Below are 18,713 nucleotides of genomic sequence, written 5' to 3'. Positions count from 1 at the left end.
ATGAAAGTTATATTGACCTTTATTTTAAAATCTCTTATGGACATTAGATAGTAACACTGCTCTTTCAGTAACTTAGGGTACTTCGCAATTCCTTGAAAATACAGCACTGTCAACTGAAAATCGTTTCTGTTTGTTGGTTGTTTCTTCTTTTCTTTTTTTCAGTGGATGTGTCCGTGTGCTCAGGCCCCAGTGAAAACATGAAGTGCATATGAGGACATGAGGGTTAAGGGGATCTCCAGGGCTCCCTTTTCCATTCTCAGAATTCCTTATGATATATAAGCCACATAGATTGCTCAATGCCGTTTATAAGAAATGTCATTTTTTTTTAAATCAAAGTAAGCGTGGCTTTAAATGAAAAGCCCCATTTCTCTTCTTTCAGGGGGCGTGAAGATGGTGACGATGAGGGTCAGGTGGCGAGCCCACCTGCTCCAAAGTTCTAAAAGAAATGACCCCGCCTCATTGTGTGGATGTTTCTCATCCTTTTGCTTGATGTTGAATGGTGTCGCTGCCAGTTTTGGAAGTCTTTACCTCTTTTATGCTGTGACGGCAAGATGGAATTCTCTTGCTCAGCCTTGGGATTGTGGAGATTAGGTTGGGAAGAGCTGGGGAGGGCAGTGTAATGCCATTTGCCCCAGGCAGTCCCATGGGCATCCCGTGATTGACCCTGCTCTTGTGGGGCCAACAGTGCCTATGTCTCTGTCCCTGGGACAACAGCATTGTCCTAGCCCACTGCCACTCCCACAGCCATCCCTGTCTGCTCATCCCTGCCTTCCTGAATTTTATTTCACAGATGAATTGACTGTGGGGAATTTCTTGTCAGTTCAGCTTCAGGGACACCTTCAGACCCTGGATTTAGGAAAAGAGCATCCTTAGAAATGCAATAGCTAGCTTCCCATTTCTGAAATACGAATAACACACTTCTTCCAAGGAGAAAAGCTATCTGTTTGATTAGTCATACTTGCTACATTAAATTTTCAATAGTTCCTCTTAAAAAAATCTCTGCAATGAAAATGAAAATCTTGTGAGCTATAGGAGAAATATTCCCAAATGTATTATATTTCTAGCCTGGTTAAAATAGTTGATAAATGGTTATTTTAAAAATTTTCACATATATATATATATGGTGAATTTCATGGCAGTTGATATGTTCAATAATAACAGTACTGGGTATAAAGTATTGGATAATGCAATATGCTAGAATTACTTCCATTTTCTGAATGATAAATCCAATCTAATTAAGTCTGATTTTGAATGCTGTGGACTTCAAATGAGTTTTTAAAAATATCTTTCAACTGCTTACCAGCCCTTATTTAGTATGCCATATTTTGAACGCTTTATTCTTAAACAGTATCAAATATATTATCCAAAGCATTTGCAGAAAAGAAGAAACTTTTTTCTCTACAAATCGCTGTAAGCAAAGATCATTTTTCAAGCTAATGAAATCTTAGTATTTTCCAAATAATGCTTAGGGAAACATCAAAGGAAAGAACAGTAAATACCATTTCACATGTAGACATTATGGAAAGTAAATATTTTTCACTAGATATTCATAAAGATAGCAGCTATACATGAATTTGTATCAACCAGCTTAAAATCGCTTTATACAAAGGATCCATCACATTGGACTCATTGTAATTTCAAGGAAGCCCAGACAGATACTAATAGATCATGTGGCTGAGAATGATATATTCCCAAAAATACTTGTAGTTAAGAAAACAAAAGGTAGATAATATAGAGAATCATTGTATAACTTTAACATCCATCAACTTCCTCTACTATTATTTTTATTAGGCCATGATGAAATCTGTGCTCATCAAGACTACATTCTCTGTAGAGATTTACGGACAGGGTCATTAACAAAGTTAATGAAAACAGTCACAGAGACTCCGGATGTTCTCACTGTGGAATAATTCAGATCGAACGATGCATCACAAGACTTGTTAATTATATCAGAAACTAAAAATATGTAACTTTCAAATTACCATTGCATATTGTCTCTAAAATTTATATGTTTGAAATAGCAGAACGTTTCATTTTTAAAGGGCTTCACAAGCTTAACACAGTGCGTTTTAGGTTTGGAGCCAAAAAACCTGAGTTTTAATTTTTCCTTGCTGTTTATTAGGATAATGTATTTAATTTGATCACAATGATAACAGTTAATATCTATTTACCTATACTATGTGCCAGGTTCTGTTTGAATGCAATGTGTTGGGCACACTATAGACATATTTTACTAAGGGCTGCCAACAACTCCATCTGACAATATTATTCCCACTGCATAGAAGAGGAGAATGAAGTTGGGAAGGCTGGGGAAGAGACAGGTCTTAAAGAAGGCAGCACATCATCTCTCAGATATTGTCTGAGGCTGCATTCATCACCTGTAAAACTGAAATTGTGGTACCTCTCACAAAAAATTGTTGAGAGAATAAATGAGAACATGCATGTGAGGGTGCCTTATGATATAAGTAGGATGGTACAAATATTAGCTTTTACATAATATAGACCATATTCGTAAAATCATAATGTTCAAGATAAATCTGAAAATAAAGCTTAGCAGCGTTATTAATTAGTCAACGAATTGGAAGGAAGCCCAGTGCAATAAAATGATGCAGAGCATTGGATTCCCCTGCATGGGGTTTCTACCTCTGCTATCATGTTCTCCGAAGCACAGTAAATCCTCTGGCAGGTAGGCAGTAGCTACATCAAAGAGCCAGTGAGAATTTAGAAAAAAGCTTGAACTTGGAGATCTAAAACAAAAAACAAATCACATGGATTAAAAGAGAGAGATATTCGTGATTAACTTAAACAGACAGACTAGCCCTTCAGCTTAGCAACACAAGAATGACTGTATTAATAAATAGGAAGGAAGATATATTCATCAGAAGGGACTTGGTCCATCCTAAGGGAACAGCAAGTGCAGTCACTGAGATGAATGTGGTCATTGGAATTCATGTTCTGGTAGGGACAACATAATATTGAATGGTGGAGCTCAAGCATTGCAATCCTAGCTCAGCTGATGCATAACACAGCAGTATTTGGTAAAATCTGTATTTGTTTTGCTTTTAAGTTTTCTGTGGTGTCACAGTGTCAAATAATGATGAACACCTTAGGCCTTGCAATCAGATATGGTGGGTGGGAATTTCAGTTCAGACTTCCACTAGCTGCCTGGCCCTTGAGTACTTAGCATACCTATTCCTCATTTGCAGACTGGGGATAATAACAGAAGTCATAGAGTCCTCATAAGTTATAACTTGGGATAGTAACTGTAGTAATAGTGTCCTCATGGGGTTGTTTTTAATATTTAAGGAGAGAACTTACTTAAGGCCTAGCTAATTCCAGGATATACAGAAAAAGAGTTTCATAAGTGGGTGTCACTTTCTCACACAACAAAAAGGCACTAAGCAAGTTTTTAAAGTTTAATTAGGCTTCTTGTATGCATTTGCCTGCAGAAAGAGAATGTGATGGCATACAGATATTTACATTCCTTAATGAAAATTACTGAACTGCAAGAAAACTCAAGTATTTTCATTTCATAAATAATGTGAAAGAACTTTTAATGTTGATTCCAGTGAAATCTGCAAAGTGAACACATTGATAATCTCCTTTTATGATTTTTTGTGACCTCTACAAATGATTTCAATGTTTAAGGCATAACAAATATATATATTCCTGATGTTACATAAACCAGCCATTCAAAAGATGATATAAATAGATGTAAGTACAACAAAGTGTGTTTTCATAACAGTATCGCACCTCTAACTTTATCATTTACTTAATTGGTGGGTAGAAATTCCCATGGTCTTTTCATGTAAGACAGTTCCCGTAGGTAAAGTACCCGTGGTTAGACACAAGCATGGATTAGGTAATTCTGTATCTCTATTGCTGCAAAGTTGTTCATAGAGTTCTTGTTCTTACAGGGCTCTTCTCTTTGTGCATCCTATTCTAACCAAGGTAGTGGAACAATTGCTACATTTGTAGAATGGAGAAATTGCCCATGAATTGCAATTCAGAAACAGTTGCTCTACAAACTTGTTTAAAATTTCAACCTGAAGACATATAGCTACCTGGATTAGCAACATAGCCAGCAAGACCAATAGTGTAGTAAAATTTTTACAGATCTTTTTCTCCTAACTAAAACTCTTTGTATTTCTAGCTAATGGCTTTTTAGAATTCCTTCAGAAGGGATAGCTGACTTGTTCTGGGGTGTGCTTGCGAGAGAGAGAGGTGGGTCTTGTGTTGTCTACCATTACTATTTCAAAACACAATTTTGGGTCTCTATAATCCACCATACTGGAAAATAGGGTACCTTGTGAAATACGTTTCACATTTCTGGATTCATTTACTTGTTTGTCAAATGAGAGGTTAGGAGACAAGAATTAAGATAATTTTATCAAATAATCTTAGTGTTCTCTGACTTATCACAAATAAATGAAAATTTGGCTACACCTCCCAAATAGTACTGCCAGTTATATGATTGCAAATCCATAATCTATTTAGCCTGCCTACAAATAGTATCAGTCATTTAGCCTGCTCACTTGGGAACAATCATTAAAATTAGTGAGGAAAACCACAGTGTTTTTTCACTTTAATTGCACATCCTCTTCATCATAAAGAAAGCATGTCAAGGAAATATCTGCATTGTAGAGACATGCTCTACCAGAGATAGTTATGTTTGGCACAAATATTTTAATTAGATTTTCACCTTCACTTTTCCTATGGCATATGCTTTAATACTAGTAGCTTTGGAATATTTTCACTGGGAGAAATACTGTAAAAAGTTTGTATTTGCACTAAATCTCTTCTCTAAAACTCTTATTCTCAGTAGAAAATATGTTATTTAGAGCTAATAATTAATTTTATTTTCTGATGAGAGTTTGATTCATTAATATCAATAATGAAGATAGGGTGAAGAAAACAAATGCGTAATTCTACAAGTCTTCATTTTCTTGCTCTCAGGATCAGGTTTCTGTCAAATGTCAGTTAATTTTTTTCAAAGTAACTGTTGGTGATTGGGTAGTGAATTTCCAAATTAACCACAAATAGTTAGTAATAGTTTAAAATTCTGAATCCAAGTACTCTTTCATGTCATAAGACTAGTATATTACCTAAAGGGAGATTCTCTCCTTAATAGCTTTAGAAACTAATTTTAAAAATAATAATCTCAAATAAATAAATACATATAGATAAGCAGACATTTATATACACACACATCTGTACACATATATACAGAAGGTGCCTTATTTATAATGGTTCAACTTATACCTTTTCCACTTTATGATGGTGCAACCATTGTGATTTTGCTATACTTCAAATTCTAAATTTTGATCTTTTCCTTGGCCAGTGAATTTACACAATCAATTCAACACTTGATTATAAAATAGGCATTGTGTTAGATGGTTTTGTCAACTATAGGCTAATGTAAGTGTTCTGAGCAACTTTAAGGTAGATTAGGCTAAGCTATGGTGTTTGGTAGGTTAGGAGTATTATATGCATTTTTGACTTAGGATATTTTCAACTTACAATGGAGTTGATCAGGACATAAATTTATTATAAGTTGAGGAACATCGGTATACACATATACGTAAATATAGTAGAGAGAGAAATGGATAGATTGAGATACAGGTATATTGATATACAGGTTGAGCATCACAAACCTAAAAATCAAAATTCTGAAATGCTGTCATGAGGATTTCCTCATACTTGTTCAAGGAAATGCTCTTTGTTGCATTTCAGGTTTTAGATGTTCAGATTTGGGATGCTCAACCAGTAAGTATAATGTAAATATTCTAAAATCTGAAAAAAAAATAAAAATTTTGAAACACTTCTGGTGCTAAGCATTTCAGATAAGGGATACCCAACCTGTAGCACTTAAGCAGAGAGCTGATACAGGTTTCAACTTTTTAAAATTTGTTTATTGAATTTCACTGAATGAGCATACTATAATTTATAGACCCATTCAACAATTGATGAATGTTTGAACTGTTTCCAGTTCGGGGCTATAAAAAATAAAGATTCTATGAACATGTCTTTTGGTGGATAGAAACCTCATTGCATACCAAGAAGTTGAGGTGCAAGGTGATAGAGTGTACTTATGTTTAGCTATACTGGGTACTGCAAGATAGTTTCCAACAGGAATCTTTCATCAACAGTGTAAGAGAGTACAAGTAGCTCTATATCCACACTGGCACTTGCTATGGTAAGTGCTTTTACTTTTAGTTATTCTAGTTGGTGGGTCATGGTATTTAACGGTGTTTAATTTGCATTTCTCTAAGAACTAGTGACAGTGAGCCTATTTGCATTTATTCAACATTTTGAAATTCACTTTGTGAAGTGTCTATTTGAAGTTGTTTCCGGTTGTTTTTTTTTTTTTTAATTTGGTTATGTGTATCTAAAAAACCATTTGTAAGATTTCTTGTGTAGCCTAGCTGTGAGTTATTTTGTCAGGTATGCATTATGAATATCTTCTTTCAGTCTATGGCTTATAGATTTTCTTGCGTTCTTTCTTATTTCATGAACAAAAGTCTGATTTTTAATTCAGCGCAATTCATAGCTTTTACAATTTTGTATTCTGTTAAAAATCATAGCCTCTCCGAATTATTGGAAGCATTTTCCTATCTTTTTTTTCAAGCTTGATTGTTTCGGGTATGTGATTGATCTCAAATTAATTATTTGCATGCTTAAAATTAAGGTAATTGTTTTCCTCTCATATAGGCATTCAATTGACCCAGCACTGTTTATTGAAAAGGCTATCCTTCTCTCACTGAAATGCAGCAAAGTTGTTGTCTTAAATCAGGCCATTAAACATTTGTGAGTTTATTTCTGAATTACTTATTCTATTCCTTTGACCTCTTCGTTTTTTTTTTTCTTTTTTTTTTTTTTTTTTGCATCAATATCAAAAAACTACTTAAGCTTTACAGTAAGTGGTGATATATGGGAGATAAGGTATTTAGGCTTTTTTTCTTCTTTGGTATTGCTTTACCTACTGTAGGTCATTGCATTTTCATATATATTTGAGAATCAAGTCATCAGTTTACAAAAATATACCTGCTGAGATTTTCTGGGAGTTGTACTGAATCAATAGATCAGTTTGAGTATAAATTGCATTTTAGTACTGAGTTTTTGTTCTGTGAACATAAATGCATTCCTTCATTTATTTAGGTTTTTTATTTCTCTAACTGAGATTTTATAGTTTTCAGTGTAGAGGTATTATAAATTCTCAATTAGATTTATTCCTAAGTAGCTGTATTTTTATACTACAGTAAATAGTGTTTTAAAATATAATATTTTCAGTTGTTTGCTGCTAACATATAGGAATACAATTTATTTTACTATATTGAATCTGAATTCAGCAAACTTGCAAAATCGCTTACTATGGGTACTAGTTTGTAGTTTTGTGCATTGTTTTTGATTTTCTACATATACAGTATTATCATCTGTGAAAAATATCTGCATTATTTACACTCCAATTTTATAGTGTTTTCTCTCCTTACTGAATCGGCTAGAATCTCCAAGACAATGTATAGATATAGATGATAGTGGACATCTTTTCTTATTCAGGGGGAACATATCCACTACTTTGCTATTTGGTATAATTTTATCTCTAGAAACTTTTGTGTAAATGACATTTATCATATTTAGAAAGTGTTCTTGTATTCATAGCTTGTGGAGAGTTTTAAAACTGTTTACTTGAGAAATGTTATTGTATCATATTGTTCTTCATATATTGAGTCAAATATAATTATTGTTTTTCTTTTCCTTTTTTTTTTTTTTTTTGAGATGGAGTCTCGCTCTGTGGCCCAGGCTGGAGTGCAATGGCATGATCTTGGTTCACTGCAACCTCTGCCTCCCAGGTTCAAGTGATTCTCCTGCGTCAGCCTCCCGAGTAGCTGGGACTACAAGTGCCTGCCATCACACCTGGTTAATTTTTTGCATTTTTAATAGAGACGGGGTTTCACTGTCTTAGCCAGGATGTACTCGATCTCCTGACCTTGTGATCCGCCTGTCTCTCCCTCCCACAGTGCTGGAATTACAGATGTGAGCCACCTTGCCCGGCCTGTTTTCCTTTTGGTCATAGTTTTTATATATTGCAACAATTTTGTAATCTTGCATTTCTGGGGGTATAACCCTAAACTATCATAATATATTTTAGTTTATGTACATTTTTTGATTCAATATATAGCTTTTTAGATTTTTTTCATTTAAATTATAAGAGACACTAGTCCATAACTTTCCTGTATTATGATGTTCTTGTCAGGTTTTATAATTAATATGTCCTTATAAATGAACTGGGAAATATTTTTTTCATCATTTCTTTATTATTATTACTTTTATTTTAAATTGACATATAATATTTGTGCATATTTCTGGGCTTACCTTAGTATTTCTATTCTGTGGCAGAATTTACATAAGATTTTCCGTATTTTTTTCTTATATGTTTGTGAAAATTCACCAAAGAAGCCACTAGGACTGGATTTTTTTTCTGAGAATATTTTTCTATTACTGATTCAATTTCTTTAAGATTTTCTAATTCATCACATATCAATTTTAGGCAATTGTGTTTTCAAGAAAGTTTTAGGTTTATCTGAAATTTGTATAAAGTTGTATCTTATTGTCTTTTTAACATCTTTAGTATTTGCAGTGATTTTCTAATCCTTACTGATACTGCTAATTTGAATTTTTTCTCTTATTCCCTTTGGAATTGCTAGGGGATTTTCAATTTGATTCAGCTTTCAAAGTGAAAAACTATTTTATTGTTAGACTATTGTCCATTACCTCTTTTCTATTTATTTTATTTTATTGTTTTTGATTTATTACTCGAGTTCCTATTTTTATTCGTTTCTATGTTCTTACAGTTCAGTTTTCTGTTCCTTCATTAACTTCTTCAGATGGAATCTAAATTATTGACTTTCATCTTCTTTCATGTAACACATGCCCTTAAAACAATTATTTATTTCTTTAAGGGCTGCCTAAATGAATTTCATGAATTTTGATATGTCTTATTTTCATTTTTATTCAGCTGAGATATCATCTATCAACTGTGACACTCTAACTGACATAAGGGTTATTGAGAAGTGTAGGTATTATTATCATTTTGTGTTTTCTGAGACAACGTCCCACTCTGTTGCACAGGCTGGAGTGTAGTGGTGTGATCACAGCTCATTGCAGCCTCAACCTCCCAGGTTCACACAATCCTCCTGCCTCAGTCTCCTGGGTAGCTGGGACTGCAGGCATCCACCAACAAGCCTGGTTAATTTTTAATTCTTTGTAGAGATGAGATCTCACTATGTTGCAGAAGCTGGTCTTGAACTCCTGGATGCAAGAAATCATCTTGTTCTGGCCTCCCAAAGTTCTGAGATTACAGGCATGAGCCACTGCATCCAACCAAGGAGTATATATATTATTTTGTATATGGTTAGAAAATTTTGATTACTATTTTTGGACATTAATTTCCAAAGAGGTCAGAAATATACACTTTATGATTTTAAAGGTTTTAAATTAACTAAAGATTGCTTTCCTGCCCAGAACATAACATCATTAAATTTTTCATGTGCATTGAAAAAAGTGTGTATTTGTTCTGGAAGTACTATTTTTCCTATTTATTTTTTTAGCAATAAAGTCAAGTTGTTAAAGCATGTTAAGGCATGTTGCTCAAAATCATTCAAATGTTCTACATTCTTACAATTTTTTTCTTCTCATTCTGTCAGTTATTATGGTAGCAAATGTGTTTATTCTTTGAGTATGTGATATTTGATTTGTATGTTAAAGTTATGTTATGGTTTTAGACATACAAAAGTTTAGGATTAGCATATCTTTCTCTTATTAAATTGACAATTAATCATTGTGAAATATCTCTCTTCAATTATGGTAATGAGTTGCCCTAAAGTCTACTTTGGGAGAGAATGTTTATGGCATATGTCTTTACCTTGTCTTCCTTTTCAACATATATGACTGATTCCTTGTATTTGGAGTGGGTTTTATATGCAAATTGACAGTTATAAATTTGTAAAATTCTAGTATGACAATCTTGGTCTTTAACTCCTAGATTTATTTGTGCTTAATGCAGTTAGTAATGTAGTTGTGTATAAATCTACCATCTGGCTCTTTTAACAGTATAATATCTATTATTCTTGCTTATATTATTACTTAAATCTTCATAAATATTTTTGACAACTATTCCTTGTATATACCACCCTATGTATAAAACAACCTATTTCTGTATTTTAACCTACATACAAATTCATGATGACTGTTTTGTATGCAAAATTTAGAGCTAAAAGTAGCCTCATTAATTATTGCTGCAATTTTCTCTTGAAATCATACTTAAAACACCACATATCTACTTCAGCTGATTGATAGAATTACAATGTATGCAGTTACAAGAGCATTTTCACTCCAAGCACCATATAAAATGCTCTACTGTATTGGCAATGAAAGCTACATTTGGTCTCTACTGCTTCCAAAGAATGCACTTCATTTGTCCCAGTAGCAGCTGGCCTGAAATACTGAAAGCAGAGGCAAGCAGGCTGAACACATATAGAGCTTCAGAAACTCTAAGGAAAAACTTAATGGAAAAAAATGTGTGCTTCCTTTACAGACTTTTCAACTTAAGATATATGCAAAGGATGATTAGTTCTGAAATGTTACAGCGAACAGTAGTGAAGTCCCAGACACATCTGTTATGAACTCCTATCAAGTGTGAGGCAAAAAAAAAAAGATTTCTGTTCTGTGGAAAATTTTACTGGGGCTTAAAGTATGGCAATTCATATAGGTACAAAGTTCTATGGAAGTCCACCTAATCTTATCTTTTTTTTTTTTTTTTAACCATGGAACAAAATTAATTGACTTTCTCAATAATTTTCTATATGTATGTCATTTTAACTGTTTCCCCATAATCCCTGTATGGCAAAATTGGAAATAAATGAATATATCTTTGTTTTTTAAACTTTTTCTCAAGATTTACACAAATAATTTTAAAAACATTATCCAAATCCCAGTATCAAGAGAGAAACACTGTTAATGACTTGGGCATTAACAGTGCCTATACACACACACACACACACACACACACACACATTTATGGCTCTCTCTTTCTCTCTCTCTCTCTATATATGTATAAATATAGTTATGACTAGCTATTATTTATGAAACAATATGAGCTATGTTTTATACTAACTCAGAATTTAAGAGTTATCACATTTACTCCTTAAAATATTTATAATTATAAAGTAGAAGTTATTTTCAACTCTACTTGATAGAAGAAAGAAAGACAAAAGGAATTTTAATAAGTTGTCCAAGTCATGCAGGGATTAAAGAACTGGAATTTGAACAAAGCAAGAAACCATTGAAAAAAATGTTAACTTTCCCTCACTGTCTTCTGTCTCTTTCTCTCCATCCATTTAAATAGATCACTCTGTTTATATATTTTCATAACTATTTTGTCTCTTTTCTTGTTTTATCTAGTTAAAGCCTCTGTATATTTGTGCTTAAAATATGTTCATATCTATAGTAATATTCTTTGTAATTGTCTATTATATCTTTCATCAATGTTTCATTTTTTACCTGACACTGTTATTTTGTTTTTACTATTTGAATCTTCTTTAAGAGTAAGTAACTAATTTGACCTATTCTCAGATTAGCCCTCTGACACTTGTTGTCATGAGCAATATGTTTGGTGTTACTTTTCTGATCTTATATTATGCAGTTTTTGTTTCATTGTTGGAAAATTTCCTCATGTTTTCATTTTTACATTAATGATCTGGGAGTTATAGTTAGCAAAGTTAACAATTATCTTTTAGAAAACATAATTTACTCTGTTTGGCCATGGTCTGTATTAAGAATATTTCTTCCAGACTATGTGCAAGCCGATCCATGATTTAGTTATGAATTATGAATGAATTGTGAATTATCTATTTTCTGTCTATCTGTTGATCTATCTACCTGCCTGTCCTCTACCCCCCTTTTCCTGTGGTCCTCTGGTCACCCAGTCCCTCCACACTGCAGCCACCATGTTGTGTGTGCTGTCTACCCATCTGACTCCTTCAGCTGCTCTCCCCTGCTCTCTCTTGCTGCAGTCACAATATATAAGGAAGAAAGAGTGTGTGTACTTTTACCAGTCATTTAAATACATTGAGTCTTTCATGTTATGAACTACTGGCAAAATAAGTTCAACATAATATTAGCTGGAGAATATTCAAAGTAGAAGAAATAAGCTGTGTGATAGAGGTCATGCTACAGAAAGACTGGGAAATCTATTAGAAAATAAAAACTCTGAGAAATAGAATTCTGCATGGTTAGTGAGATTATACAAGAAAGTACTTCTGAGATAGAGAAAGCAAATTATAATTATTAAATAAGAGGTATCATGTATTTAATTGCCACAATGGAATTGCTAAAAGTGTTTTGTTTGTGGAGGGGGGGAAAGCTTCCCAGAGGAGCTGGCATCTGAATTGGATTTGGAAAGATGAGTCCGCTTTCTCTAGGGACTTGGTCTGATGGTTTAAGCACTTTGAATATGCCAGGTGCTAACCTAATTTAGATAAGTTTCTAACTAGGCCTATGTCAATTCAGCAATTTATTTAATTCTTAACAAAACAGATCATCAAATTTTAAACCAGATGAGTGAATTGTTGTCCAAATGGATGCTTAACCTTCCAAAATATCAGGTCATTGCCAGTTGATTGCGTGTTATAATATCCTATTTTTTGCATCATAAAAATCACACCAGGTTGACATTTCCTTCGTTGCATTGCCCCAATTACCTTTTGTGAAGAAGTTTATGCTTCTTTATGAGGTTGTTTATGTTTTATCAAGCTCTGCCCACTGTGACTTTCGCTTCACTCCCTTTCATTTTCCAAGAGGAGCTTAAACCATCTGGCTCTGAGAGAGGGTGCATTGCGTTACTGTCCCAGTGAGTGCTTCTGACTAATAAAGAGTCATCTACAAGACATTTTAAAAGCTTGTATTTAGCATCACAAATGCACATATAAGTGAATTTCTGTTCTTTACACCAACATTTTGCAAGTACCTGGCTTGTTGAAACATGCCATTGGGAAAAACAATCTGTTTTGCTAATACTTTAAGCTCTTTAGAGGGTAACTTCTGTGCTTTCTATGCATGGTTTACTTTATATCTTATCATAGGGGAAGCAAAGAGAAAATCTGTTCCTGTGTGTCGTTATAAACACAGTCGTAGAAGAACTGACAGTTGACCTATTTTCTAGTAACTAAAAAACAACACACACGAAAGCTATCTTAGAACAAATTGAGATGGATGCTTTCTTAAGTATCAATGAAAAAAAGTCATTAAAATTAAAATATTTCTTTCAATAAATGACGATTATCTTTTCCTTGGAATTTTCCCTTTGTTTTTGTTACCGGGTAATTTCATAACTATAATTTAGTTTTTCTATTCTAATTTCCTATCTATTTTTTTCTGAATGAAAATGTCAGAGGGCCATGTTGCAATGAATAATTACTCTTGATTGCACAGGAAAGAGTACCATTAACTGTTCATCTATGTTGGAAAATCTCACAGTAAATGTTTATATAAAGCACTGCCCATATCTATTAAATGAGATACTTTGTCTTACTTGGTAAAGAAGAAAGTTGTTCTTAATGTATAATCGTTTTCAATTACTGTATTAATGAAAGGAAAAAATAATAATAGGTAACCTTAAATTTTTCATATCTTTCTTATTTCAAGGATTTCAAGTGCAGAATCAAAGACATATAGCCATAATAAAATGTAAAATCACAAGCCCTCAGAATGAGAAGGGATGCCGAGGAAAATGCCTTCCCTGTCTCCACCTCTCTGAAGGCAGAGCACTGAAGCTTCTGTGCATCTGGTGAGCACATGGTCCAGAACTGCCAGTTTCAGGAGCCCTGATTAACTTGCCATAGAGGCTGGCTGTGTTAGACTTTCACTAAGGCCAAGAGATTTATTTTGTTCTATCTTATTTCATTACTATAAAAATCTGATTCTGGAGAGTTGCTTATTATTATGAACTCCTGTTTGAAGATAAGGAAATGAAAAAAATGAAGACCTAGGGTACTTTTTAAAAAGTGATACTATAAATAAGGAATAAAATGTGAAGTTGTATGGTTGCCTGGAGTTCTTCTGCTTCTCTCACCCATGTCAACACATATAAATAAATAAACTCCTAAGTACACTCATAATCTAGGTATTAATACTGTTTCACCAATTATACAAAGCAAGCTCAACTAGCCATTTTTCTTGGTCCATAATTTTTTCAGTGATACATTTTTGTCAGTGATGAAAGGCTCAGCTGGAAAATTCTTGCTTAGGATCTCTCACATACTTGTAGTCAGATATTGACTGGGGCTACAGTAATCTGAAAGCTCAACTGGGCTGAACCCAATTGGCTTGTTGATCTGGTATCCAAATGATGCTGCCTGGCAGGCTGGAGCTCAGCCAGGAGTGTGTGTGAAACAGAGGAGGTTTCTTATGGACTCACAACCACAGCAGCAATGTCAGAGTTGCTGGACTTGCTTCATGTGAACTAGATCCTTCCGGAGAAAACATTCCCAGAGTTACAGGAAGAAGATGTAGGGCATTTTATCAGTTATCCTGATAATCACAGAGCACCACTTCTGTCACTCTCAATTAATCAAAGCAGTCACACACCTACCCAGAGTCAAGGAGATGGGACATGAATTGCATATCCTAATGAAAGATTGTTCAAAATTCACTTTTATGTTGCCACAGTATAGAATAGTGTGTTGACTTCATTAGCATCAGTACTTTGTCATCAATATTTACAAAGGTCTATTACTCTCTAAGGAAAGTTTAAGTTATATTATTATTTTCTGTTCTCTAAGTTTATGTGCAAATTTAACCTATTCTTCAGGATTATCTACATTACTAGGTAAATCAGATTTGCATGATATATCTATATCTATAAGTATCATGTTAAACGGATGACAAACCCCTTGGAGCAGCCTCCATATTACTGATCATACGCCAAAGGGTCTGTCACTAGCAAGGCAAATGGTAACAAGGCATTAACGTACGTGGGCTTCACATGGCATTTATGTGGTCTTTCCTTTGGAATACTTCATACTAGATCGTGGATCACAGTAAAGTTCTTCATTTTTCCTATTACATGAAACATCTATACCTTTCAAATGCAGCTTTATTTTGATGGAATTAGAAAAGTGTTGTGATTTGACTTTTGCCTTCATCAATTGTTTGGCCACAGTATGGAAATAATAGCTTGATATATACCTATCTGTGATTTATGTCAGTCCTATTATTTGTCCCCATTTTTGGAAAATAAATAATACTTTATGTAAGCTAAAACCAATAGTAAGTGCTATCAGAGAGACTGAAATTCATCCTTATTCACTTTCGGGCTCGAAAAAATACTGTCAAAAAGCATAAATCAGAATTTTATTTATAAAAAATGACTTTTAATAAAATGAATGCATAAACTTTTTTCTATATCAAATCCTATGGGAAAGCATGTGCATAAAAGCAGCAGTCAGCTGTCTCCTTCCCTCTGTGTTCCATCACACAGCAACAAGTCCCTCAGCTCCTTTTTTATTCTTCTAATAGTTGCTTCCACAGCTCTCTATTTACTTCATTCAAACCCTTTCCACCAGACGTAATATTTATGTCACTTCATCTTTTGTGAGATTTCTTTAAGCAGTACATGTGATTCTCTGTTTCTAGGCCATCATTTTCCACAGTGTGTGTCTGAATTCCCATCTTTCAGAGGGCTACCCACTGTGTCTCCCATCTCCCACATTAACTTCCCTTGCCAGGCTGTGACGATACCTTTTTCCCTTGCACTATAATCAAGCCTGGACTCATCTACATTTTAGAGACCATGTTGGCCAGGTCCAATTCTGGACCGTGTAGGGTACTGGGATTACTTTTAATATCTATTAGTCCGAATCATGGATCTTGACCCATCCTGAGAGGAAGGACCCTGCCACAGGAGACAAATAAAATTTTCTCTCTTTATTTCTGTTAATCATTGTTCAATGCATCATATTGTACCATGATGTGTTTTATAATTCTTTTGTATTAGTTTCTTGCTGCTATAACAATTTCCTGGCTAAAAGCTACTAAGGTAGTCAATAATTAGAGAAAATTAATGTCATATCATAGTTCCTTTCTAATCCCATCAAAATAAAGCAGTTCTTGAAAGGCATTGATGTTTCATGCAGGAGGAAAAATGAAGAACATTACTCTTATCCCTAACATAGTATGAAGTACTTCAAAGGAAAAAACGCATGAACGCCATGTGAAGCCCATGTAAGTTAGTGTCCTGTTACCATTTGCCCTGCTAGTGACAGGCCCTTTGACCTGTAATTTGAAGGCTGCTCCAGTTTGACATCAGTTTAACCTAATAGATATAGATATGGATACATCAAGCAAACCTAACTTACCTAGTGATGTACATCATCTTGAAGAATAGGCTATATTTGCATATAAACTTACAAAACTGATAAAAACGCAGCACAAATTTAATATTTTACAGTTCTGGGGGGTCAGATGGAGGACATTGGTCTCACTGGGCTGAAACCAAGGTGTTGGTAGAGCTGAGCTTCTTCCTGGAGGCTCTCAGGGACAATTTTTTTTTTTTTTCTTGCATTTACCAACTTCCACAGGCTGCCACACTGGGTGGCTGGTGGCCCATTTTTCCACCCACAAAATCAGCAATACTGGTTCAGTATCTCCCACACCTCGTCTCTCTGGCATTGCTCCTGTCCTCATATCTCCCATTCTGTTTTGCTTGCCTTCCTCTCCCACTTTTAAAGCCCTTGTTTCACATTGGGTCCACCCAGAAAATCTAAGCTAGGATACTCTTCTTGGTAAGGTTAGCTGATTAGCAATCTCAAGTCTCATTTGCTATGTAGCATAAAGTATTCACAGGTTGTGGGGATCTGGATAGAAACCTGAGGGCATGGCAGGGGTTGTCAGAGGAGGGGGGCATTATTCTACTGACCACACCTTTGTTTTTGCAAAAATTTCTATTTTTTTCTTTATTTGTTGTTAGAATTTAGTCTGTCAAACCCATTTATTGTTTCTCATGACTCTTGGCTCTCAAAATATAAGTATTCTAATAATTAGAAATGCCCTGTAATTAGAACTGTAGGAATAAGGATGCAAAAGTAACTCAAACTTAAACTTTGATTGAGTTGGATAAAATAATTACAAGAATCTTATCAAAGCTTGTGATTCTGTGATTCTAAGAAGAGTTATATACTGAAATATAAACCCATAGCGTGTTTCCACTTCTCAACAAATTGTCCTTTGAAGGGTGGAGGGTGAGTCATATAATTTTGAATTTGGGAGAGACTAAAATGTATTCAGACTGTTCAGTCTTTGATAACATTTTTCCTCTGGGGTTGAACATAGGTTATTAGATTAATTTCTATTCTGTACACTCATGAGTCTTCAAACGACAATGAATTTGACCCATTTTAATCACAGCTTTTTGGCACACCTTTGAAAAAATAATATTGAGGATGGAATATTGTTTGAGTATTTGAGCATAGTATTTTTCTCACCTAGCTAATCTTATTTAATTGACTTGTCTCCTTTTCAGAACTGTAAGGCTTAGTATACTACAACATACTTAAAGAATATTTCAAAATTACTTGCAAATTGTCCACTTATGACCATTGCCTCAGAAATTGGTTAAAGAAAAATCACAAACCAGAGTAGCAAGATGTGACAAGTCATACTTTTCTCTCTAAAAGTGGAAAATAAGAGTTAGTCCAGAGCCACAAAGAAATCATTCTACTGCTCATCTAGGTTACCTAACCTCATCTCCTGTTGGGAAACCAAATGTGAGTTCAATTTTGAGAAGGATTTCAGACGGACACTTTCCTACATTGACTGGGGATTCCATTGAAATTGTCGTAAAAAAAAATAAGAGACAAATAAAATGGATCCCAAATGGTGACCAGGAATATGGGTAGAAGTGTGAGTCCACGTGCCTCCCTATGAATCTACTTCTAGGACTTCAACAGCTAAAGTTTAACCTTTATCTTTCAGCTTGCTTGAAGCAAGAAATGTTATATTTTTTTCCACTGTTCCTAAATGCTCCCAGAAAAAATTGTGCCATCCTTTGTTTTTGTCCTAAAATGCTGGTGTGCTGCCGCAGAATATTCCTCCAACAACAAAGTTACTTTTTGTGCAGAGTGCTAAGTGACGAGTGCATGATGCAGACATACTGTGCACACACAGCTGCACACAGACAGCACAGGACTTTCGAAGGGAGAGAAAGACAAAATTATGATTTGGATTCTGTATCTCCTTTTGTCATTCTTCTCCAATTTTGAGTCTTGTAGCTTATGTGCTAAGTTCCTTTTTGTTAAATATATTTTTTCCTACCCCAAAGTACATTCACGTTTATTTTGTCTCTACAGCTTACTGCAAAGTTAACTACAGTGAAGATGGAATTATCTTGTCAGAAACTGTAACATTAAATTACTCTAGAGGAGCATGCAGGTGCAAAACATGTTGTTTTTCAATGCAAATTCTGGGATTCTAATCCAAACACAACCTCCTTGCATATCTATCCCACAGACTAAAAATAAGGCTGATATATTTAAGATTGTGTGTGTGTGTATGTGCGTTTAAATTCAACTCAGTTAAAGGCATGCTTCTGGATAAGAATAGAAATTTCTATAATTTTAAATGTCCTAGATCTTGATGATTTGCACTCTAACCCTTCCCCA

The sequence above is a fragment of the Rhinopithecus bieti genome, unplaced genomic scaffold (genome assembly GCF_001698545.2).
Source record: "Rhinopithecus bieti isolate Rb0 unplaced genomic scaffold, ASM169854v2 scaffold_8220, whole genome shotgun sequence".
Classification (NCBI taxonomy): domain Eukaryota; kingdom Metazoa; phylum Chordata; class Mammalia; order Primates; family Cercopithecidae; genus Rhinopithecus; species Rhinopithecus bieti.
This window is presented reverse-complemented; position numbering follows the sequence as displayed.